At 39.5% G+C, this 19892-nt stretch overlaps 1 protein-coding gene across 3 annotated transcripts in view; it reads left to right on the top strand.

Moving 5' to 3' along the window:
- Window positions 1-19892, top strand: part of Sol1 — a 636201-nt gene that overhangs the window by 438949 nt on the left and 177360 nt on the right. The gene's annotated exons all lie outside the window — the stretch shown is intronic.

The raw sequence follows: 19892 nt of genomic DNA, 5'->3' as shown, positions 1-19892 counted from the left end.
GAAATAATTAGCTTCGCGAGCTCGGTATCGATACCGAACGTTTAAATTAAATTTTGATACTCGAGGCGGTTAATATTTCATTAATACTTTCGTGCAATTCCTCGATTAAAGGACCATTGATTATGCTACCTTTGTACAGTCGATATACCGCAGCCGTTTAAATAATATTCACAGGATAGGGCAGTCTTCAATTTGAAATCGAAAAGACATATCTTCGATGAACGGTGAATATTTAAATTTCTTAAATATCTATATACATCATGTGTCTAAATTTTGAAGGATAATTTCTTTTAACAAACTGAACGTTTATTTGATAAATTAAACGAAGGAAAAAAATACCTCTGTAAGAATGCACATTGAACAGTTTGAACGGAGTAGCGAAATATCAATGATTATGTTACCTTTGTAGTGTTAATACACCGTAGCGTTTTAAATAATATTCACAGGATAGAGCAGACTTTAATTTAAAATCAAAAATACATATTTTCGACGAACGATATGTATATAAATATTTTTATATCTAAATTTCTTAAATATCTATATACATCACGTGTCTAAATTTTGAAGGATAATTTATTTTAACGAACTGAACGTTTATTTGATAAATTAAACGAAGGAAAAAAATACCTCTGTAAGAATTCACATTGAACAGTTTGAATGGAGCCGTGAAATACCGATAATTATGCTACCTTTGTACAGTCGATACACCGCAGCCGTTTAAATAATATTCACAGGATAGAGCAGACTTTAATTTAAAATCAAAAATACATATTTTCGACGAACGATATGTATATAAATATTATTATATCTAAATTTCTTGAATATCTATATACATCACGTGTCTAAATTTTGAAGGATAATTTATTTTAACGAACTGAACGTTTATTTGATAAATTAAACGAAGGGAAAAGAAATACCTCTGTAAGAATTCACATTGAACAGTGTGAATGGAGTCGCGATACGTCTACGAGAAAATCGCGTAGATATCGAGAGTGTCGTTTATCAGGCGAGGGCATCACGCCGCATGGCTTTCTCAATGAAGAAAAGTCGGGTCCCGGCTCTCCATAAAATACGACAATACCCCGAGAAGCATTAATGTGATCTGTGTAAGCCACGTGAGGCGGGCTGCGGATGCACACGGCACCGTGTAGCATCGGGACATAAATAATGCAGAACACTCGTGAACTCGCCGGTTCACGTAGAACCAATACGTTCCTACCACGGAACTGTAAACTGGATGGGTTAGAATCTATTCGATGGAACGCAACGCTGAAGGCGTCCCGTGCACTCGGACTTGCCCATTTCAGATCTAATATAAATCTTGGCTTTTTGGTCGGTCGGTATAGATTACTGCGTTACCGAAATGATAAAAGTTGGCCAAATGTTGCTCGATTCGCGGAGAAACTGACTAACGGAGACGTCTCGGATAGAGTTGCACCCAGAGAACGTAAAGTATCTAGAATTTTTTCGTTTATTATCATTATTATTGCCGTTGAACGTCCTCGTCGCTCACATCGAGAAACGAGTACAACGAAAGTATTCGTGCGTTGTATCGTGAAGAAATTCCCCTAGCCTGGATGTCCGATTTCAACGAAATGGCAACTTGACAAGTATCGCATTTGTTTCGTTTCGGATACATTGAAACACGTATCGTAACGTACAGAAGAAGTTTTTATTATATAGTACTTTATGCGACCTGTTATAATGCTATTGGAGGAAAAAATAAGTAAATGTAACGAATAGAATCTTCTGAAAATTTCATCAAAAGTCTATTCAGTAGAAGACTAAAATCTTGGGAAGCTTCAAAGTGTGGAACATTTTATTCGAAAGTTTCGGTCAAATCGAATAATACTGTTGAAAAAAAATTATTCTGGAAAAAGATAAGTAAACATAATAAATAGAATGCTCTGAAAATTTCATAAAAAGTCTATTCAGTAGAAGAGTAAAATCTTGGGAAGCTTCAAAGTGTGGAATATTTTATTCGAAAGTTTCGGTCAAATCGAATAATACTGTTGAAAAAGAATTATTGTGGAAAAAAATAAGTAGACATAACGAATAGAAACCTCTGAAAATTTCATAAAAAGTGTATTCAGTAGAAGAATAAAATCTTGGGAAACTTCAAAGTGTGGAATACTTCGTTGGAAAGTTTCGGTCGAATAATACTGTTGAGGACAAAAAGAAACTGTGAGCATTCAATAATATCGATACGACTGCTGAAAGAATTGTGTCATGTGGAGCAGGTGTGAGGAACGAAGTCAGGATCAAAAAATTGCTATCGAGCAGAAGATGCATGGTGCTTACACTTTGGTACGCGAGACGATACGTTGAGTTTGCTACACGGGACTAAAAATGCGTACGGTCTGACAAATATAAAAAAAAAAAATTGCAAAAGTTTGATATCAAAAGGGAGGAGATGGAATGAAAAATTACACAAGGGACATGTCGCTCCAATAATGAAATATACGGAGATGAAAGTATCATAGTACAAAATTGAACGACGTTGAAAAGAGTTGGACATAAAAGCCACTTGAAATCCTAGCTGGACAAATCTACGAAATTAAAAATATTGAAATTGATGCGTTGCAGTATTATTCTTTAAAAGTTGGCCGACATTTATATGTTCACGAGAAAATTGTATTCTTGCAAAGAGAAGAAAAGGAATATTAAGTGTACAATATAATAATAATAATGCGTAACTATGAAAAGTATTCAAACTTTTACAATGACCACCTGTTAATTTCAATTCTGTGCAAGATCTTTAAGATCGATTTAAAAAGCTATTGTCAATTTTGGAGAATCTACTATTGATTTACATAAACACTTTAGGAATGAATGGTGAAAAAATAAACGAGAGATCGAACTTCATCGACAATTCCCTTTGATTGAATAAAGATTTTGAACCTTTTAATTTACTCACTGATTATTTTGAGAAAAAGATAATCGACGAATAAATGATTCCACGATGGACGAAATATTCCTGGTGGTAATTTTTTAAAAGTTAAGAAACAGGGTATTACGTGGAACACGGAGTAAGCCATCGTCGTCGATTTTCCAGGAAAAATACGTTAGTCGTGGAAAACAATTTTATGAATGCTGAAGGCAAGTTGTAGAACCGAAAGCGTCTCCTTAAGTCCGTGGTATGTGTGCTTCTTATCGGAAAAATGTATGGATTATGAGCCGCTCGAGAGTCACGTAATGTTCTGGTATCTAAATCTGTAAGATCATGGGACTCTTGCCAAATTTATAGTAGAGAACAAGGAGAATTTCAATTTTTTCGCTTCCTGAGTTACTGCTTTTAAATTTTCAGCAAGAATCCTGTGCCCGTTATCGATTACCGGTTACATGAAATAAATATATTCGTTCAAATCCATTACGCATATCGAATTCCAGTTCGCTTTCAAATTTAATCCTTTTGTTAAATGTAATTCAGTTCGAAACGTACAATTTCCAACGAAAAAGAAAACGAGTACTTCGTTCGTGGAAGGAAATCAAAAATATTTTTTCAACATCGCAACGTTCATTGTTTTTACGAAATTCGAGAAGTGGCTCGCACTCGTTATTTTTATCTATTATTTTAAAACAGAATTTCAGCCGAATCACTTAAACTCCTCTCGGACGATCGTGTCAAGCATCTACATTGAGAAACGTATAGTTAACTTGGTGCGATACGAGCAAACTGTACGTAATTTAATCACACTGTCTCCACCTCAACTTAATGAGATAGACTCTCCTTAATTTGATAATGGGGGTGTTGGTTAGCGGTCGCAACGTAACAAACCGTTGTTGGGTTTCACTCGGTCAAGATTGTAGTTTGGATTCGGGATTCGACTAATTAGGATGAAAAATATAACTACAGAGAACAGTGACTTGCTCGACTGTCCTCGTTCATCCTCAAAGGATAAATTTTCAATACATTAAATCGTTCGAAAAGTTATTTCGTTTTCTTGGTGAAAAGAAAACACGATTTTTTTAGAGTGTACAAACATTTTATTAAATTACATATTCTCCATTTTGGAAAACGATACGACTTTCCGAACAACCCGACATATATTCTTCTCCAATTATTAACAACAACCAAGTGCCATTACTAATTTCTCCCTTTCCACTGTTACGCAAATCACCACGAAAATTTCCCAACCACTCAACTCTTCAAAACACGATCCAACGCACAAATTTTCCCCACGAGTACAAAAAAAGATCACACACGCGTATAATTGAATTCAATCGAAACTTTTTCAGACCTATCGCGCCATTCCAATCGCACAAAAACGAATCTTTACCCTTTCAAAACGAAGATCTGTAATTACGGACGACCTATTTAACCTTAATTCGGTGTTGAAAAAATTGTCCCGTACCTTCCTTGTTTGTTTCAGCGAACCGTGACCGATTCGTTCTCCCAGTAACACCGTCGCTCGCGTTTCACGGTACAACGGATCACGCGTATCGCTCTAATCTTTCAAACGGAGTCGAGACTCGAAATCGATGTACCTCGTGGTAGAACTTCGGTTACTCGTTATCGCCGTACGTAAGTTCGTCGAACCGATAGACCATGGATGCCTGATGCGGGTGGTAACGATCGTCTGGTACCATCGAGCGGTAAACTTTCCGCTCGAAGATCGAAGAAGCCGTGAACGTGGCTGTGGATCGTCACCGACGAAGTTCAAGGTGCAACACTTAGCCCGGTATTGTACGACGGTTGCACATTCATCATGTTGGCATGCGCGGGGCTGTCACAGGCGCGGCATTAATCCGCGAAGCGTCGCAGACAGGTAGACATTTAGGCGAGTCTAGCCCGGCTACCGAAGTGACGCGTCGTCGTAATCGATCCATCTCGTTTTCCAACGTTACCCCGTACTTCGGCTCACCCCCTCCCCCCACCCCCTCTGAACGTTCGATCGTTCGGTTTAAGTCGATAAGTGCAATTCGATTTACTGCATTGCTACCGACGTAATGCATACTTTATACTCGGTTTCTCGTTCTTTCAATTTCCTTCCATTCCGAGTCGAAGACCACGGCGACAACGAACCTTCGTTCCGGTGTAATGGAATCACCGCCTTTTCTCCTCGACTTCGTCTTCGTCCGAGAAATCAATTACCGGCGCCGGAACCAATTCCAAGATACTCCGCTAGTCACGTTTTTACCTGATGCCAGCCGTCTAGACACTGGTTTCTAGGCGCAAAACGTTTAGAAACAACGTTACTTGGTGGACATTCTTTTTCATATGGTCGCGCGAACGTTCTGGCCACATTTTGGAGAAATTTTCTTCGATTGGAAGCGTTGAAACACACCGATCGAAATTCGAATTTTTAATCGCTGGAAAATCGAAATTTTTGTATCGCATTGGACATTGAAGCTTCGCGAGAATATTATAGATTGCTTCTCCGTTGAATAGGGATTTAAGCACGACCTCGTTCGATCTGGTTTTTATTATATACTACGGAAAATTTTCCAAAAGTTACTCGTGTAACGTATAATGAAAATTAAAAATTTTTTATTCGACGAGGATACCGTCTGTGGATTGTTGAGGTTTTTCTAAATGGAAATACATCTTAATTGGAGCACAAATAGGGACGAATAAGGAAGGAAATAGTAACCGTATGTAAGTTTTGAACTGGGTTCTCTGAAAATAAACTATCAATTTATTTCTATACTTCGTGAAACAATACGATACGAGAATAATACGAGAAAATTTTTAAATGAAAATACATCATAATCGGAACTCGAATAAGGAAATTTTTATTTTATTTACAGTGGATGATAGTAACCATATGTAAGTTTTGAACCGGGTTATCTGAAAATAAACTATCAATTCATTTCTAAACTTCGTAAAACAATACGACAAGAGAATAGTAATCTTTTCGCCAGTAAAAAGTATTGAAAGAAATCTGAAATTTGCTTCACCGAAAATTATTTCTACGCCTCGGTATTGAAAGTAGGAATATCGATCGTTGAAAATAATCGCGTAAGATATTCTTCAGTTTCTGTGCAGGAACTTCATTTCATAATTTGCGAGAGCAAATTGTTCAGGACACTACGACACCGAAAGCTCTGCAATCTTGGATAGTTATTCCTTTCATGAACGATGGTAATATCTCTTTAATGCATCGCACCTACTTCATAAATTGCGGTCAAAGTTTCGTCACGTTTGCATCGTTCATCAGTCTAATTAATGCAGCAACGAGTAATATTTTACAGAGATTCCACTCGGTTCGAAAGATCTGCATACTTTAAGTATCACTTAGCTTATTAAACTCCTGTTAAACTTTCACAAAATACAGCCACTGGCTGGCATACCTTTTGTTTGTGGCTTTTGATAGAAACGAGAAGAAATATAGGAGAAATTGACGCGTTAAAAGGAAAGCAATATTAAACGTATTTTATACGAAACAACATATTTTACTCCGTTGTTCGGCATCGTTCGTTTTCAACAACTGGAAACGTGGAATTACGTAATTTATTTTGTGATCGAAACAATCGTATAACATTCTGTAATAACACTCGTTCGCATCGTGCAGGATAATATAACAAAACGTTGGGTACTTTCCAAATGCAGTTGGTGCAGTCAGGAGGAAGTATTAACTTTGGAAAACTTTGTTGCAAATCTATCGACGTGGTAACGCCGTGTTGTACAGTGCCTTTGTGCAATAAACGAGGCAATTGTTACTTACACTTACACTTAACAACAAAATCTAACGAACAAAGTTCTCATCTAATCGTCGAAGTTAAATTCATCGAGGTTGCACTCTCGTCTTCGTGAATTGCAGTATGCACTCTCGTAACGGAATTATTTGAATTTTCCGTTAGATATGATTCAATTGCTAAGAAGAAATAACGACAGATACTTCGAACCTTGTGTAAAATGTAAAGTTTATTTCAACGTGAAAAAGAAAAAGAAAAACAGTTTATATCCCTTTTTCGAGCGTTTGTTTTCTCTCGTAAAATTGGCTGCGTTACTAGACTACGGCGAAGCATGTCAGATAGTGCAACGAAGTAGCCATGAGTTTGTACATTTTCTTCGCACGAATTTCTTACGGAACTTGTCTTAAGTGTCTCGTTTTATTTGCTATATGTACAGTACGTTGTTGGCATTCAGTTCGGTAAACTTTCGAGTTCATGACAAATAGTAAACTGTTTTACGAAAATTTTATATCCAGCTTCGACTTGGAAGAGCACCTAAAAGTGAATCCATGAATAAATACGTTGTTATTTTCTACTTGATATTTTCCTATCCTACGGAGGTACAATTCTCCGCACTGCATGCTGGAAAATCGTGACTTTCTTCCAGGGGGAACTCACAGAGGAATTCGGTCTCCAGAAACGTTTGTAACAGGCTCAACGGATAACAAATCAACTATCGGGACCAATGTCTTTGATTTTCTACCTTTAAAGCGTTAAATTGGACAACCTCTTAAAGTTGAATTATCATTCGTCGTGTATATTATCGCAACGCGTATAATAAATTTCGAGAAACAAAATTCGTTATTAAATTCGATCCCCAACGGAATGATTTCATATTATAGATCTTGTTTTTGTATAATTATTTCATTTTCCATGTATTCTACTAGTCCGGGTCTCTTTTATTTTATTTATTTACTACTCGAACCTCAATCAGTATCAATGATACGCCAATGGCTTAAAATATTCAAATATTCACGATTGCATCGTAACTGCAGCGATTTTTCGTTCCATCTTTTACAGTTAAAAAATGTTCTCAAGTGTCGAAACACGAGGACTCGGTATTTATGAAGTATTCAGGATTCCTAGGAACGTTGAACTCAACTGTGGTTTAACTAGGCACCTATGAATCATTAATGGCTCAACTAAGGACCTAGATGCACTAATAGACCAACTACAGAACCATGTCTAACGGTCCAATCAGAAATCTTAGGCTCACTAGTGACCCATGATATTCCAGTCCAGTTAGTGACCAATGATCAGTGGTCCATCTAAAGATCTTAGGCCCTGGTGGTGTTCAACTTGCGTAGCCATGAACCCTAAGTGGTTCGAGTAGTCACTAATATTCAACTATAGCTCGACTAAAGTAGAACGATCGAAAGACTAGACTCGATCGCATCTAACAAATTATTTACAACATATTGCCAACTAGTAGAGGTAGCAGGATATTACTTTTGGTAAATACCTGGACCAAGAGACGAAATCTACGATAAAAGATTCTTATTGCATAATTCTCCCGTTTGTAGAAAAATATCAATTAATTTCACCCTTTTACACTCGAGGCTTCTTTGCCACCAGAAACCGACGCCTCGAGAAAATCCTTCAAGTCGTAAAATTAATCCGAAATGGAACATTTTTATATACTTTCTCGTACACGCGTTTACACTCTACAATAACGTAATATGTAAATTCCAATTTCAATTCCAAACCACGAAGTTTTCTCCGATCGAAAATAGTACACTGAATTATCTGGCGACCTAAGATCTCCTCTCGAGTCCAAAGGGTTAAGAAATCCTTTTATCCCGAGAACCCTTTGACTTGATCTAACCTTAAACGTATAATAGTAGTAATAATAATAATAATAATAATAATAACGTGGAACGCAGCGGTATCGCGAATTTAGTCCGATTAAATGTTCCGAGCGTGGATTATTACATCGTCGATGAAATATCAAAGCGTAATTCCCGTACCTTAACGCAAGCCGATGAATCTACCCGACTGTGACTTACGATAACCACCACGGTCGCGAAACTTCTCCACCGCGAAGATAATCTAACTTTATACACGTTTCGTGATTGCTCGGTGCATTATTAGCCGCATAGACGGTTATTTTATTATTGATACGACGAGCAACGGAACAGGGTGACAAGTGGCGCGGGTTCATCATCTCGCGAGAAAGCCTCGGGGGCATCAGCATACAGCGAAGTAGTTTCTGAAATATGAAACATCCACAACGAGACGAGATCGTTCTCGTGGCGGTTCGAGCGTGCGAAAACCTCGCTGCAAAAACTATTCAAACGAAGATTTAACCGATATATACACACCACTGTCCGAAGAGAGAGAGAGAGAGAGGGTACGATACAAAGACCAGGTACGTTTTTAAAAAGAACAAGACGCGGTCGAGAACACGGTCCACGGTTTCCAGCGGTTTCAATTTCGGTGAACGTGAATCTGGACGTCTGGTGCAACGTTACCGTAACCCGTGGGAGTTTCTTGCTTTTCGATCTTTTTGCGATTCGCCCACGGTGCCGCAACAGGTACCGTGTCGCGTCACAACTTACGGGAATAAATCCCACGTAAACGTATAAATCACTCGGCGCTGCCCACGAAAGAGAGATAAGAGTATCAGGGGCGACGCACGAATGCACCGGTTGCACGGTAATGGTTCACGAATCAACGTCGATCCTCGACAAGCCAGCTGGGACACCTGGGGACAATTCTAATCTACCTCTGAGCGGATCGGTCCCGTAAGTGGTCCCGCAGTGACGCTACGTTTGCCGAGCGAATGGTCAATCATACATACGTAAAGGTGGCTCGTCTCGGATGTTTACTGCATTATAGAGACAGCTCGGTTGCTTCTTAGCGACCCGGTGTCGTTTGTTACGAGACAACCAGGCCCCTCGATGTTGCATCGAATACCTTCTCCGATATTCCATTAACAGTGATGGCACAACGAAAACGCCCCCGTTGCGTTCGCGGTTCGCCGAGTATTTTATTTCGGGGACGTTCTCGCTTTACAACGCGACTTCGTGGCTCGTATCGCGAACGAGAGATGTCCCGGGTGTACGGGGAACGTTCATATTTCGATATGGACGAATCGGGGCGATCCGTTGCTAAATGAACAATACTAGTGGACTCGAGAGTCGAAATATTATGGAAGGGAAGTTTGGTAGGAACAAGTTTCTTCTTATTTTTTCATGCACAGTTTCGAAACCGTAATTTTGGTAATGATTGGTCCCGGAATTTTTAGATGATTCTTCATTTCTTTCGATGATTTTATTTATACCTATGCGAAGAGATTTTTATCGAAGCGTGCCAGTGTTAGGACACGGTGGAAGATTATAGTGTAATCTACGATGTGAAATAGTAATTTGTAAATATTAATTTGTCAAGTACGATAGGATACGAAAGTCGTGATATTGTTATTTTTTATTCGTTATGAACGATTTTTATTGAAACGAGGGTTAGGACACGTTGGAAGAATAAAGTGTAATCTACGATGTGAAATAATGATTGTAAATATTAATTTGCTATGTACGATAGGATACGAAGGTCGTGATATTGTTATTTTTTATTCGTTATGAACGATTTTTATTGAAACGAGGGTTAGGACACGTTGGAAGAATAAAGTGTAATCTGCGATGTGAAATAGTGATTGTAAATATTAATTTGCTGAGTATGATAGGATAGGAAGGTTGTGATGTTGTTTTTTATTTGTTATGAAAAAGTGGATCGCAGTACTGGAAGACATTTTTTCATACGCGGTTTCGTTTTCGAGGAAATTGATTGGAACATTTTTCGAAGCACTTGTATGACCGAGGGTGACTCGACCGGTATGTTTATCTACTATTTGTTATTCCTATTTGGGTTTGTAAACATTGACGGTGGCACGGTACAGTTTCTGTTAGTATAGTCGTGCCCGATCAGGGATGCCCTATGAATTTTCAAATCCAATTTTCTTGAAAACGAATGAAGTCTCGAATGAAAACATTCTATTACACTTTTTCGATCTATTTTTACACGAACGGTCGATTAATTGCCCTTTTCTCGCTCGCGCTAGAAAAATCAATCTATCTCTATAAATATTCCATCGCCTGGGATTTATTAATTTCTCGAGTAAAGATCAAATTGACGAACTTTGCGGTTAAAAACGATTGGAAATTTCACGAACGAGCCATTTCGAAATATTCCAACCAAACGAAACGAAGGATACCTTGTTCGCGACACGTAATAGAAACGTGAAAGCCGGTCACGGAACGTTAAGATGTTTATCGCTCTAAAACCCATTGGATTCACTCCGTCGATCTCACTGTCTTCCAACTAGTTCCAACTAGTTAAAATAGATAACATCGTGCCACGGTAAATGTTTACATACACCGACGCAAGTAGAAATAATTAACAATAGCCAGACACTGTATTCGAAACCAAATCTACTTGAAATCTCGTATTAAAAAAACCAGTCAATCTTACTGTCTTCGAACTAGTTACAATATTGGGTTGCTTGGAAAATAATTTCGTTTTTTTTTTTTTTGGTGAAAACGAAACACGATTTTTTTTAGAGGGTATAAACATTTTATTAAATTATATATTCTCCATTTTGGAAAACGAAATTACTTTCCCAACAACCCAATCAATTATTTTTCAAAAATATTTTAACATCTTTAACCTTGTGAATAATATTTACAGAATTTATTAACATCTTTTGGAACAGTGTTTAAACAATTATCAGCGTCCTACGACGCGATCAATTTCGAAAATTTAGAAAAGTAGTAAACATTTACGTACACCGACTCAAGTAGAAATAATCAGCAATAGCCAGACACTGTATTCGGACAGAACAATAGGCGTGCTCTGAAAATCTTCGAAAGGAAATTTTCTCAAAATCTCGTATAAAAAACCCCGAAGTATTAAAATTGCTCCACACCGTGTACAATTTCGACAAAAAAAAACATTTTTCCCACTCGATACGTTCCGTTCACTATTCGTGAATAATTCACGCAAAGATGATTCCTATTCGTCGTGAAGGAAACTCCTCCTCTTGGAGAACGATTGAAAATCCCTGAAAGTTCCCTTTTGCAAAATATTTCCAGCAATCGGGTAAGGACAAGCGTTGTAAACGCGAAAGCCCTGGTCCCGGCTCGCCTAGACGCTTTATCGCGCGCTCGCAAATTGGAGCGATCCCCCACCCCTCAATAATTCCATCGTAACAACATTCTTAACTACTCGACGTGGTAGAACGAAACTCGCAAATTAAGTTGCGCCGAAAGGAGCGCCGGAGATAGACCATTTCTTGGCTACAATGGCTAGGCTAATTTAAGTACGCTCGAATCTACGAGTTTATTAGTAGAAACAACCATTTGCCTCTTTTCGTCGTCCGCCCGCGCCAGAACGCGCGTATAAACGCCAGACGAATTGTTTCCTTTATGACGGTTCGAGCGACACGCGTATAGAAACGAAACTCGGCTCTATCCCGCTACGATTGTCCCGTTCGTGCGAGGCTCCGGTTGTTTCGTACGCCGGAGGAAAATTTGTATGAGCCACGCGAACGTAAACAATGAATCTCCAGCTCCACCTGAATAACCTCGTTACCAGTGGAGAGGGTACGGGGTGGGAGGTGGGGGGTAGGGTTACACATAAAGGTCACGTTCACAGTGGCGGAGAGCGATAGGGCGTTCTTGAAACTCCTCTCGCCGATGTATTTACTTGCTCGAGTGCAGCTCGGGTAATTATATTACTCTTTGAAACTGTATTCACCGGTCTTTAGAACATTGAACTATACTAGGATGCGCAACCGGCTACGGCCCGTAGAATTATACTTCGTTACGGTCATCGCTGTATCGTATTTCCCTTCTGGAGAGTCTTCGAGTGCACCGTTCGGAAACCACCGGACGGGAAGCCCCGGTCCAAGAAGATCATCAGCTTACCGAGGGGAAAAGGTCTGTAGGAGTTCCGTGAACTTTCTTAGCTGTGTGCATCGAAGTACAAGGAACAAACTCGGCCCGTGTAACCTGGCGGAAAATGTTTCGACACATTGGAAATGAAAATACGTTTCGGCGTAATTGGAAAAGTAAGTTCGCGAAACCGGGGGACCGTCTTTTCCTCGGTGGTGGGAAACGGGTGAAACGAGTGTGTGTGTGTGTGTGTGTGTATATATATATACGTTGCATTTGTGGAACCTATTGCCGAACGAATCTCCGCGCTGCGACCGATACTATCTAATCGACCTGCACACCGGCGTTCGCGAGTTTACGATTGTCGTTTTGTCATTCGGTGAGTGATCGATCGGAAGTGGCTGTTCGACGCTACGAAAGTACATTTTCGGAATGATGTGGAAAATATTCCCGGTGTGCACGGTAATTAACATCTCGGGACGGAAGGGTAACCGTGTGTGCGATATAAATTGTGTCGCAAGTCGTAGGTGGAGATTGACTGTGTAGAAACTTTAGAAATCTCTGATTTGAACAATTTCTTTTTCTTTTTTGAACAATTTCTTATCCGCAGTGAATTCGAGGAGGTGTATGAAGGACTTGGCTAGGTTTTTCGAAGCTTTAGTTTCTGTGTGTAAGTTTTGTCGAGAGTCTTTTATTTCACTTTGTAGGTTCTATAATTCGATTAAATTTGTCTCGATAGTTCTGTAACGTGGCCGTACATCCACTGAGGTAATTTCAAACCAAAACTCGAGTCTTCGGGGTGTTAGGCAACAGGTGTCTGAAACGTTAAGAGGTGATTCTAAATACATGCCTGTAATAGGACAAAAATCAAGAATAACGAAATTGCCTTTCGAGCTTGCGTTTGAGTTATTAATTGTTGAAGATACGTGTCAAAGGAGTTGGAAACTTATCGTTCAAAGAAACTTTCCCCTTTCATCCAAAAAGCATCAAATGCAGTTTCAACGTTCTTGATTTTCATCTTATTTTGCCACGTAAAATCGTTTTGTACACTTCTAACATTTTAAAGTGCCTCAGAGTTTGATCTCAGTGTTTCTAAAAAGTAACGAATTACAAATTAAAAATATTTTTGTGTTATGAACGAAGAATTTAAATGGAGTGTAACACTTATAATTTGTAATATCTATGGCCAAACAAGTAGTATGACCCCTGTCCGTGGTCATATAAGTAAAATTACCCCATATATGATCATTACAGTAGTATTACCCGCGTCTATGGTCAGACAAATAGAATTACCCCCGCCCAGGGTCAGACAAGTAGTGTGACCCCCGTATATAGCCAGACAAGGAGTATTGCCCCCGTTTATGGCCACGCAAGTAGTATTGCCTCCGTTTATGGTCAGACAAGTAGTTTGCGCTACTATAATAGTCGGACAAGTAGTATAGCCCCCTGTGTAGGGTCAGACAAGTAGTGTTACCCTTGTCTATGATCAGACGAGCAGTATTGCCTCTGTTTATGGTCAGACAAGTAGTCTGCACTACTATAATGATCAGCCAGGTAGTATAACCCCCGTCTAGGGCCATACAAGCAGTCTTGCCCTCTTCTATGGTCAGACATAGAGTATTACCCTCGTCTATGATCAGACAAGTACTCTGTGCTATTATAATGGCTGCAGCATCATTAAAAATCGATCTCGTTTAAAAGAAGCGCGGTTGAGCTGTTCGGGATTCTTCGACAGTGTTTTTTTTTCAATACCTCCTGAGACTGAAACGATTAATGAAGATTTTTAACGATCGATATACATTCTTCTACTAGAATTACGAAACAGTTTAACGAGTGAAATCATCGCCCGGTTCTTAAACTTTAGAACTTCACAGCTTTTCCAATCGTCCGCAACAAACAACGGTGTTATAAATCTAAGAGTTTCCGGGGATAAGATGGAAACTAGTTCAACGGTTCTTGCACACCGATATGCCTGCATGGAAAATTTGAAGCCTAGAGGAAACTACGTAGCGTTGGCCAAGTTTCGTCCATTACCGAACGCGGAACATGCATAGTATATAGTTGATAGTTCAGGTATAGCGATTTCCTCAAGTTAGACTAAAGCGGTCTGTCGGACTACACACGTCTACCTGCGTGGCTTCTGATGCATGTTTAATGGATCCAAGTCCTTTCTTTCCTTGAAAATAACATTTTTCTGACGAAAATAAAGCCCAGATACGATTCTATTCAAAGTATTTTTAATCATACATAAAAGGAGTTACTTATGAATTATTATTCGAAATAAAGACACATTTTAGATGAAAAAGGAATGTACAATTTATAAGTGACACTCTCGTTAAGGTAGAATGAAAAATGCATAAAAGTTAATTTCGCTCCAAAATCACTGAGAATATGTAGTTCAAGACTCGTTGGTTATTGCTCTGTTTCGTTCACTCTCGGTGTTGTTCATTCACTTTGATCTCATTTTTAAGTAATTCGATGGTTTCAATTTTGTCCCTCGTAACATGGGTGACGTTACGTTCTTTCCAGAAAGAAGTGCACCGACTTCGCCGTGGACGTGAGATCACGATTCCTTTAGAAACAAGTGTCCCAAATTCGATTAGTTAGTCTTGTAGTTACTAATCACTTGGCAGTAAGAATGGTTCGGGCTACTCGGGGTACCAACAAGCGGTTAGTTCTCAAGTGACCGACAGACTATAATCTCAACTACTGCAATCAGCAATCAGCTGGTTAGGCTCTCCTCAGTCTTACAAGCAATTAAGCTTATAACGGTCAGTTTCAAAGTGTAATCGGGCATTCTCCTGCTACAATTAATCGAAGACGCCTGTACTCCGATAAACGATAAACGTCCTTTTGAGCGTAGAATTGAAGAGTATAGAATCGTTTGAAAATTGAACGATAACTTATTTTCTAAAATTATAAATACAATCTTCGTAAAATTGTATCAAACTTCAGCGAAGCTTTAATTCTATTGCACAGAGTATATAATTTCACTACTAGAGTATATAATTTCACTACTAGAGTATATAATTTCACTACTAGAGTATATAATTTCCTTATTCTATCGCACAGAGTATATAATTTCACCACTAGAGTGTACAATTTTTCTATTCCATCGCACAGAGTATGTAATTTCACAGAGTACTTGATCTTAAACAAAGCAGCGAATTAGCAACAAAACTCCGTCGGCTCGGTCCGCGATGATCGGTAATTATCGTCAACGTTCAGCTATTGTACGTTTCATTAAATGTATTCGCACAGATAATTCATCACACGGGCGTTTCTGTTCGCGTGACACATACCGTAAGTAGATTAGGACACCAGTGAAATGAGAGCCGCATGCCGAAAGCACGGCCGATAATTCGCACCTGATGAAGGTGTAATTGAGTTTTATTGCGTTTTAATCCAATGATGCCGTGAACACGGCGGGAATGTGGCAGTTTACGAACTACACCGCCGCGTTAACTAACATTCGACGTAGGTGGGGGCAACAATTCGTCATAATTATCTGGACAGGTGGAAAGAATGGCCTACACGACCCTTTGCAGCCGAACAGAAGCTTCATCATCCTTTTCGAGTGTTTCTGACCTTTCGTATTAGAACGTCAGCTTTAGGGATTTAATCATAAACAACGGTAATGGTTCGCGGAATTTAATAATAGTAATTAAAACGAGAATCAAAATATAAATTTCTCTAGTCGAAAATTTTTTAATTTCACTCGAAGGTTCGAATAATTTTAGAGTGGAAATTTAAAGAGCTCGAAAGAAGGGTTCTAAATGGTTATGGATGCACGCGAAAGAATCGAAACTTTCTATTATTATTCAATTTTTACTCATTCGGTGTCGATTCTTTTAATATTTTATTTTTCTTACTACGAAGCATCGATAATGGTTCACAGAATTTAATAATAGTAATTAAAACGAGAATCGAAATATTATACAAATTTCTCTATTCGAAAATTTTTTAATTTCTCTCGAAGGTTCGAGTAGTTTTAGAGTGGAAATTTAAAGAGCTCGAAAGAAGGTTTTTAAATGGTTATGGATACACGCGAAAGTATCGAAACTTTCTATTATTGTTCAATTTTTGCTCATTCGGTGTCGATTCCTTTAATATTTTATTTCTCTCGCCACGTAACATCTCATATTATCTTCTCTTCGGTGACGCGAATAAAGCAAACGCAACTCCGTCCGACCTTTTGAATAATTAATAAAAATCGAAGGGAAACTGAAAATTAGAATCTCGTAATTGCAAAAGAATCGAAAAGCACATCCATATTGTAATTCCAGTCTCCGTTCCTTGGCTTTAACAACCCGGGTGGAATATCGCGAGTGGTCCAGACACAAACTGACGCTTGCTGTTCGTTACAAAATGAGAGAATAAAACGGTAATTCCTTTCTCCCTGGCTTCCTCGAATTCAGCTCGTTGCCTCGCGAGACAGAGATGCTGGCTTGCGGATCACGCTCATTGGAATCGCTGTGTGCACTGTCACGCCGGCGTTCAACAAGTTTCCCATTGAAGTGGAATTAAAAGTGAGGTATAATAAGATTCGTGAACAGAATCGATTTCCTGGAGTAACTTCGAGTTCGTTCCCAAGCGGTCGTTTCCGGAAATTGTTCGGGATAAGTAGGAACAATTTTCCAGCGTCGCGCATAACGAAGTTTTCATTCGTTCTGTTTTAACAATTCAGCAAAGGTTGCGTGGAAATTCAACGACCGAACGATGAAATTGCTAGTTAATATCGTCGCGGTAGAATGGAAATCGGTTTACGCGAAGAAAGCATACGTCTCCGGTTAGAGAATGTCTGCAGTTGCATCCAGCAGGTGCATCCCTGCGTGCAGTCGTAAGAAAATAGACCTCGTTGAAACTTTACAACAGTGTTTTCTGTGAATCGTCGCTATTTGCACCTGAAATGGAGTAACCCGGCTCAATTTGTAGAGTTATTGTTGTTCCGTGGTATAACCAAAGTTTTTTTTCGTTATCTTATAACGTGAACACGAAAATAACAGTGAACATGAAAATAGTAATAGAGAAATGGTTCGCATACTATATTTAACTAGTTCACATATTTTATTAAATTTCTCCTACGATGATTTACTTCTTTTGTTATAACCGTAATCGCTCTCATATTATTATAATTTCCATTAGACGTATTTGACATAGAATTTTCGTATTTGCGTCTTCTTAAAATGCACTCGATAGAAATTTTCATCTATAATTTTCCATTTTATCAAAAATATTTTCCAGATACTTTATTTATCATTTTTCCGATCTTCCTCCTTAATTTCAACTTGCACGACCAATATACATTTCGTCAACTGTTCGATCATCCGTATCGTCCAGAGGTTAGACTGATCAACGCTGCGAGGGACCGTTCGCTCTTTATTTTATTACCGTGAAAATTTGTGTAAAAATGATAGCGCAGTACCGTTACCTCTAGCGGGGGCACTAAATATTTTATCGGTCCACTTTTGTAAACACGAACGGTCGTACAACAGCGTGCATTCATCCACTCTTTGGCCTCTTTCATATTTGAGCGTATGCACGTAGACTCCTTTGATTTACTGTATTCATCTCTTTCATAAAACGATGGAGGCAAAAAAAAAAAAAGGAAAAAAAAACCCCCCTCCGGTACCGAACTTGTACTTTTGTCAAGTATATTTGACGTTTGATGTAGAAGCAGCGAATAAATATCAGACCCGTTGACGCAAACATCGACCACCGCACGCGAAACTTTTCAATCCGTTTTTTTTCTTTTTTTTTTTTTTTTCGAACATGACAAATGCAGAATTTGCGTGCACTATTTGTCAGTATGTTTCCACGCAGAGTATGGGAGGACGGTTGAAAAATTTCGCTCTGGGGGGGAGGGGACCCCGGTTCGTTTGTGACCGCGACACGGTAACGGGCATCTACGATCGTCTATTATGCACCAGCTCGTATGCATTATTTAGAGCATACCTGGAGAGCCAGAAACGACGGTAGTACTCCTGTCGTCTCAATTTAATGACCGCCTCGGCCACCTCCGGCTCGACGCCAGGTTAAAGTAGACCGAGTAGTTTCCTCGGCGCTGGCCACCCACCGTACCTAAATTAGATATCATATTCATCGTAGCGTTTGTAAGCGTCACCGTAACGTAACCTAATAGCACGCGGCCGAATTCATTATTCCGTTTGCCCCCGGGAGGGAACGATTGCAACGAGGAAGAGACGAGAGGGCGGAACGAGAGCCAGAAGAAGAAGAAGTAGAGGATTGTCGGAGGAGGGAACAGGAAGAGAAGGAGGATCGGTGAAGTGAACGCTGGGTATACGCGCCGGTGAAGAAATGAGACGAAAACAGGTCGAGGATTATGAGGAGCGGAGCGTGGTAGGAGCAGAGCCACCGACGGTGATGCCTTATTTGAAACTAAATCCTGGACGGGGGGAGGATCATTGTATTTTTTCATTCACGGCCGAAAATGTTAATCCAGCGGGCATCTGGCTGTACGCCAATGGCCGCGAACGGCTGAGTAGAACAGCCGAAACCGCTACCGTGAACTTAAACACCCGTTAATTTCGAAGGGAAATCTTCGCTCGCGAGGGATTCTGGCACCGGGGCAACTCGAGTGCAGGGCGATCGGGAAATCGAGTCGCGAGTGGGAATCCCGTGTTAGGCGTGAAACTACCGGCACGATCAATCGATCAATGGAGAACGAGAGATAGGGATGACGTGGAAAAGTTTCTCGAGTGATTGTGTATATTTTCAGGTATTTTACGACCGGTGAGGGACAGTTTCTTCGATGCTCGAGTGAGAGGACTGCACGAAGGTTCGATGCGCGGGTGATTGACGAACAATGATTCGTTCAATCGCGTCGTTTAAGCGGGAGGTGGAGTTTAGCGTACTCTTAGGCATCGAAGAGCTTTCTCGTGTGCTTTTCTTTCGAGTGGGAAAACAGTTTGAATTTTAAACGAGCAAACTGTCACGAAGTAATCGCGTTCGTGTTTTCGTTACGATCGACTTCTTCGAGTGGGAGAAGGGTGTAAAGGTTCTATGTACAGGAAATTGTCGAATGATTATTTTCTCGATCGCATAATCTAAGTAGGAAACTGGCTGTAGAGTATCCTGAGCCATTGAAAAGTTTTCTCGTGTACGTTAGTACTTTTTTCGAGCGAGAAAATAGCTTAAAAATTAAATCACTTGTTCGTTTTCGTTACAATTGACTTCTTTGGGTGGGAGAAGGGTGTAAAGGTTCGATGTACAGGAAATTGTCGAATGATTATTTTCTCGATCGCATAATCTAAGTAGGAAACTGGCTCCAGGGTATTCTTAGCCATTGAAAAGTTTTCTTGCATA

The sequence above is a fragment of the Ptiloglossa arizonensis genome, chromosome 4, assembly GCF_051014685.1.
Source record: "Ptiloglossa arizonensis isolate GNS036 chromosome 4, iyPtiAriz1_principal, whole genome shotgun sequence".
NCBI lineage: Eukaryota > Metazoa > Arthropoda > Insecta > Hymenoptera > Colletidae > Ptiloglossa > Ptiloglossa arizonensis.
Note: the sequence above shows the minus strand (reverse complement) of the source record. Positions and strands in the feature narration are given on the sequence as shown.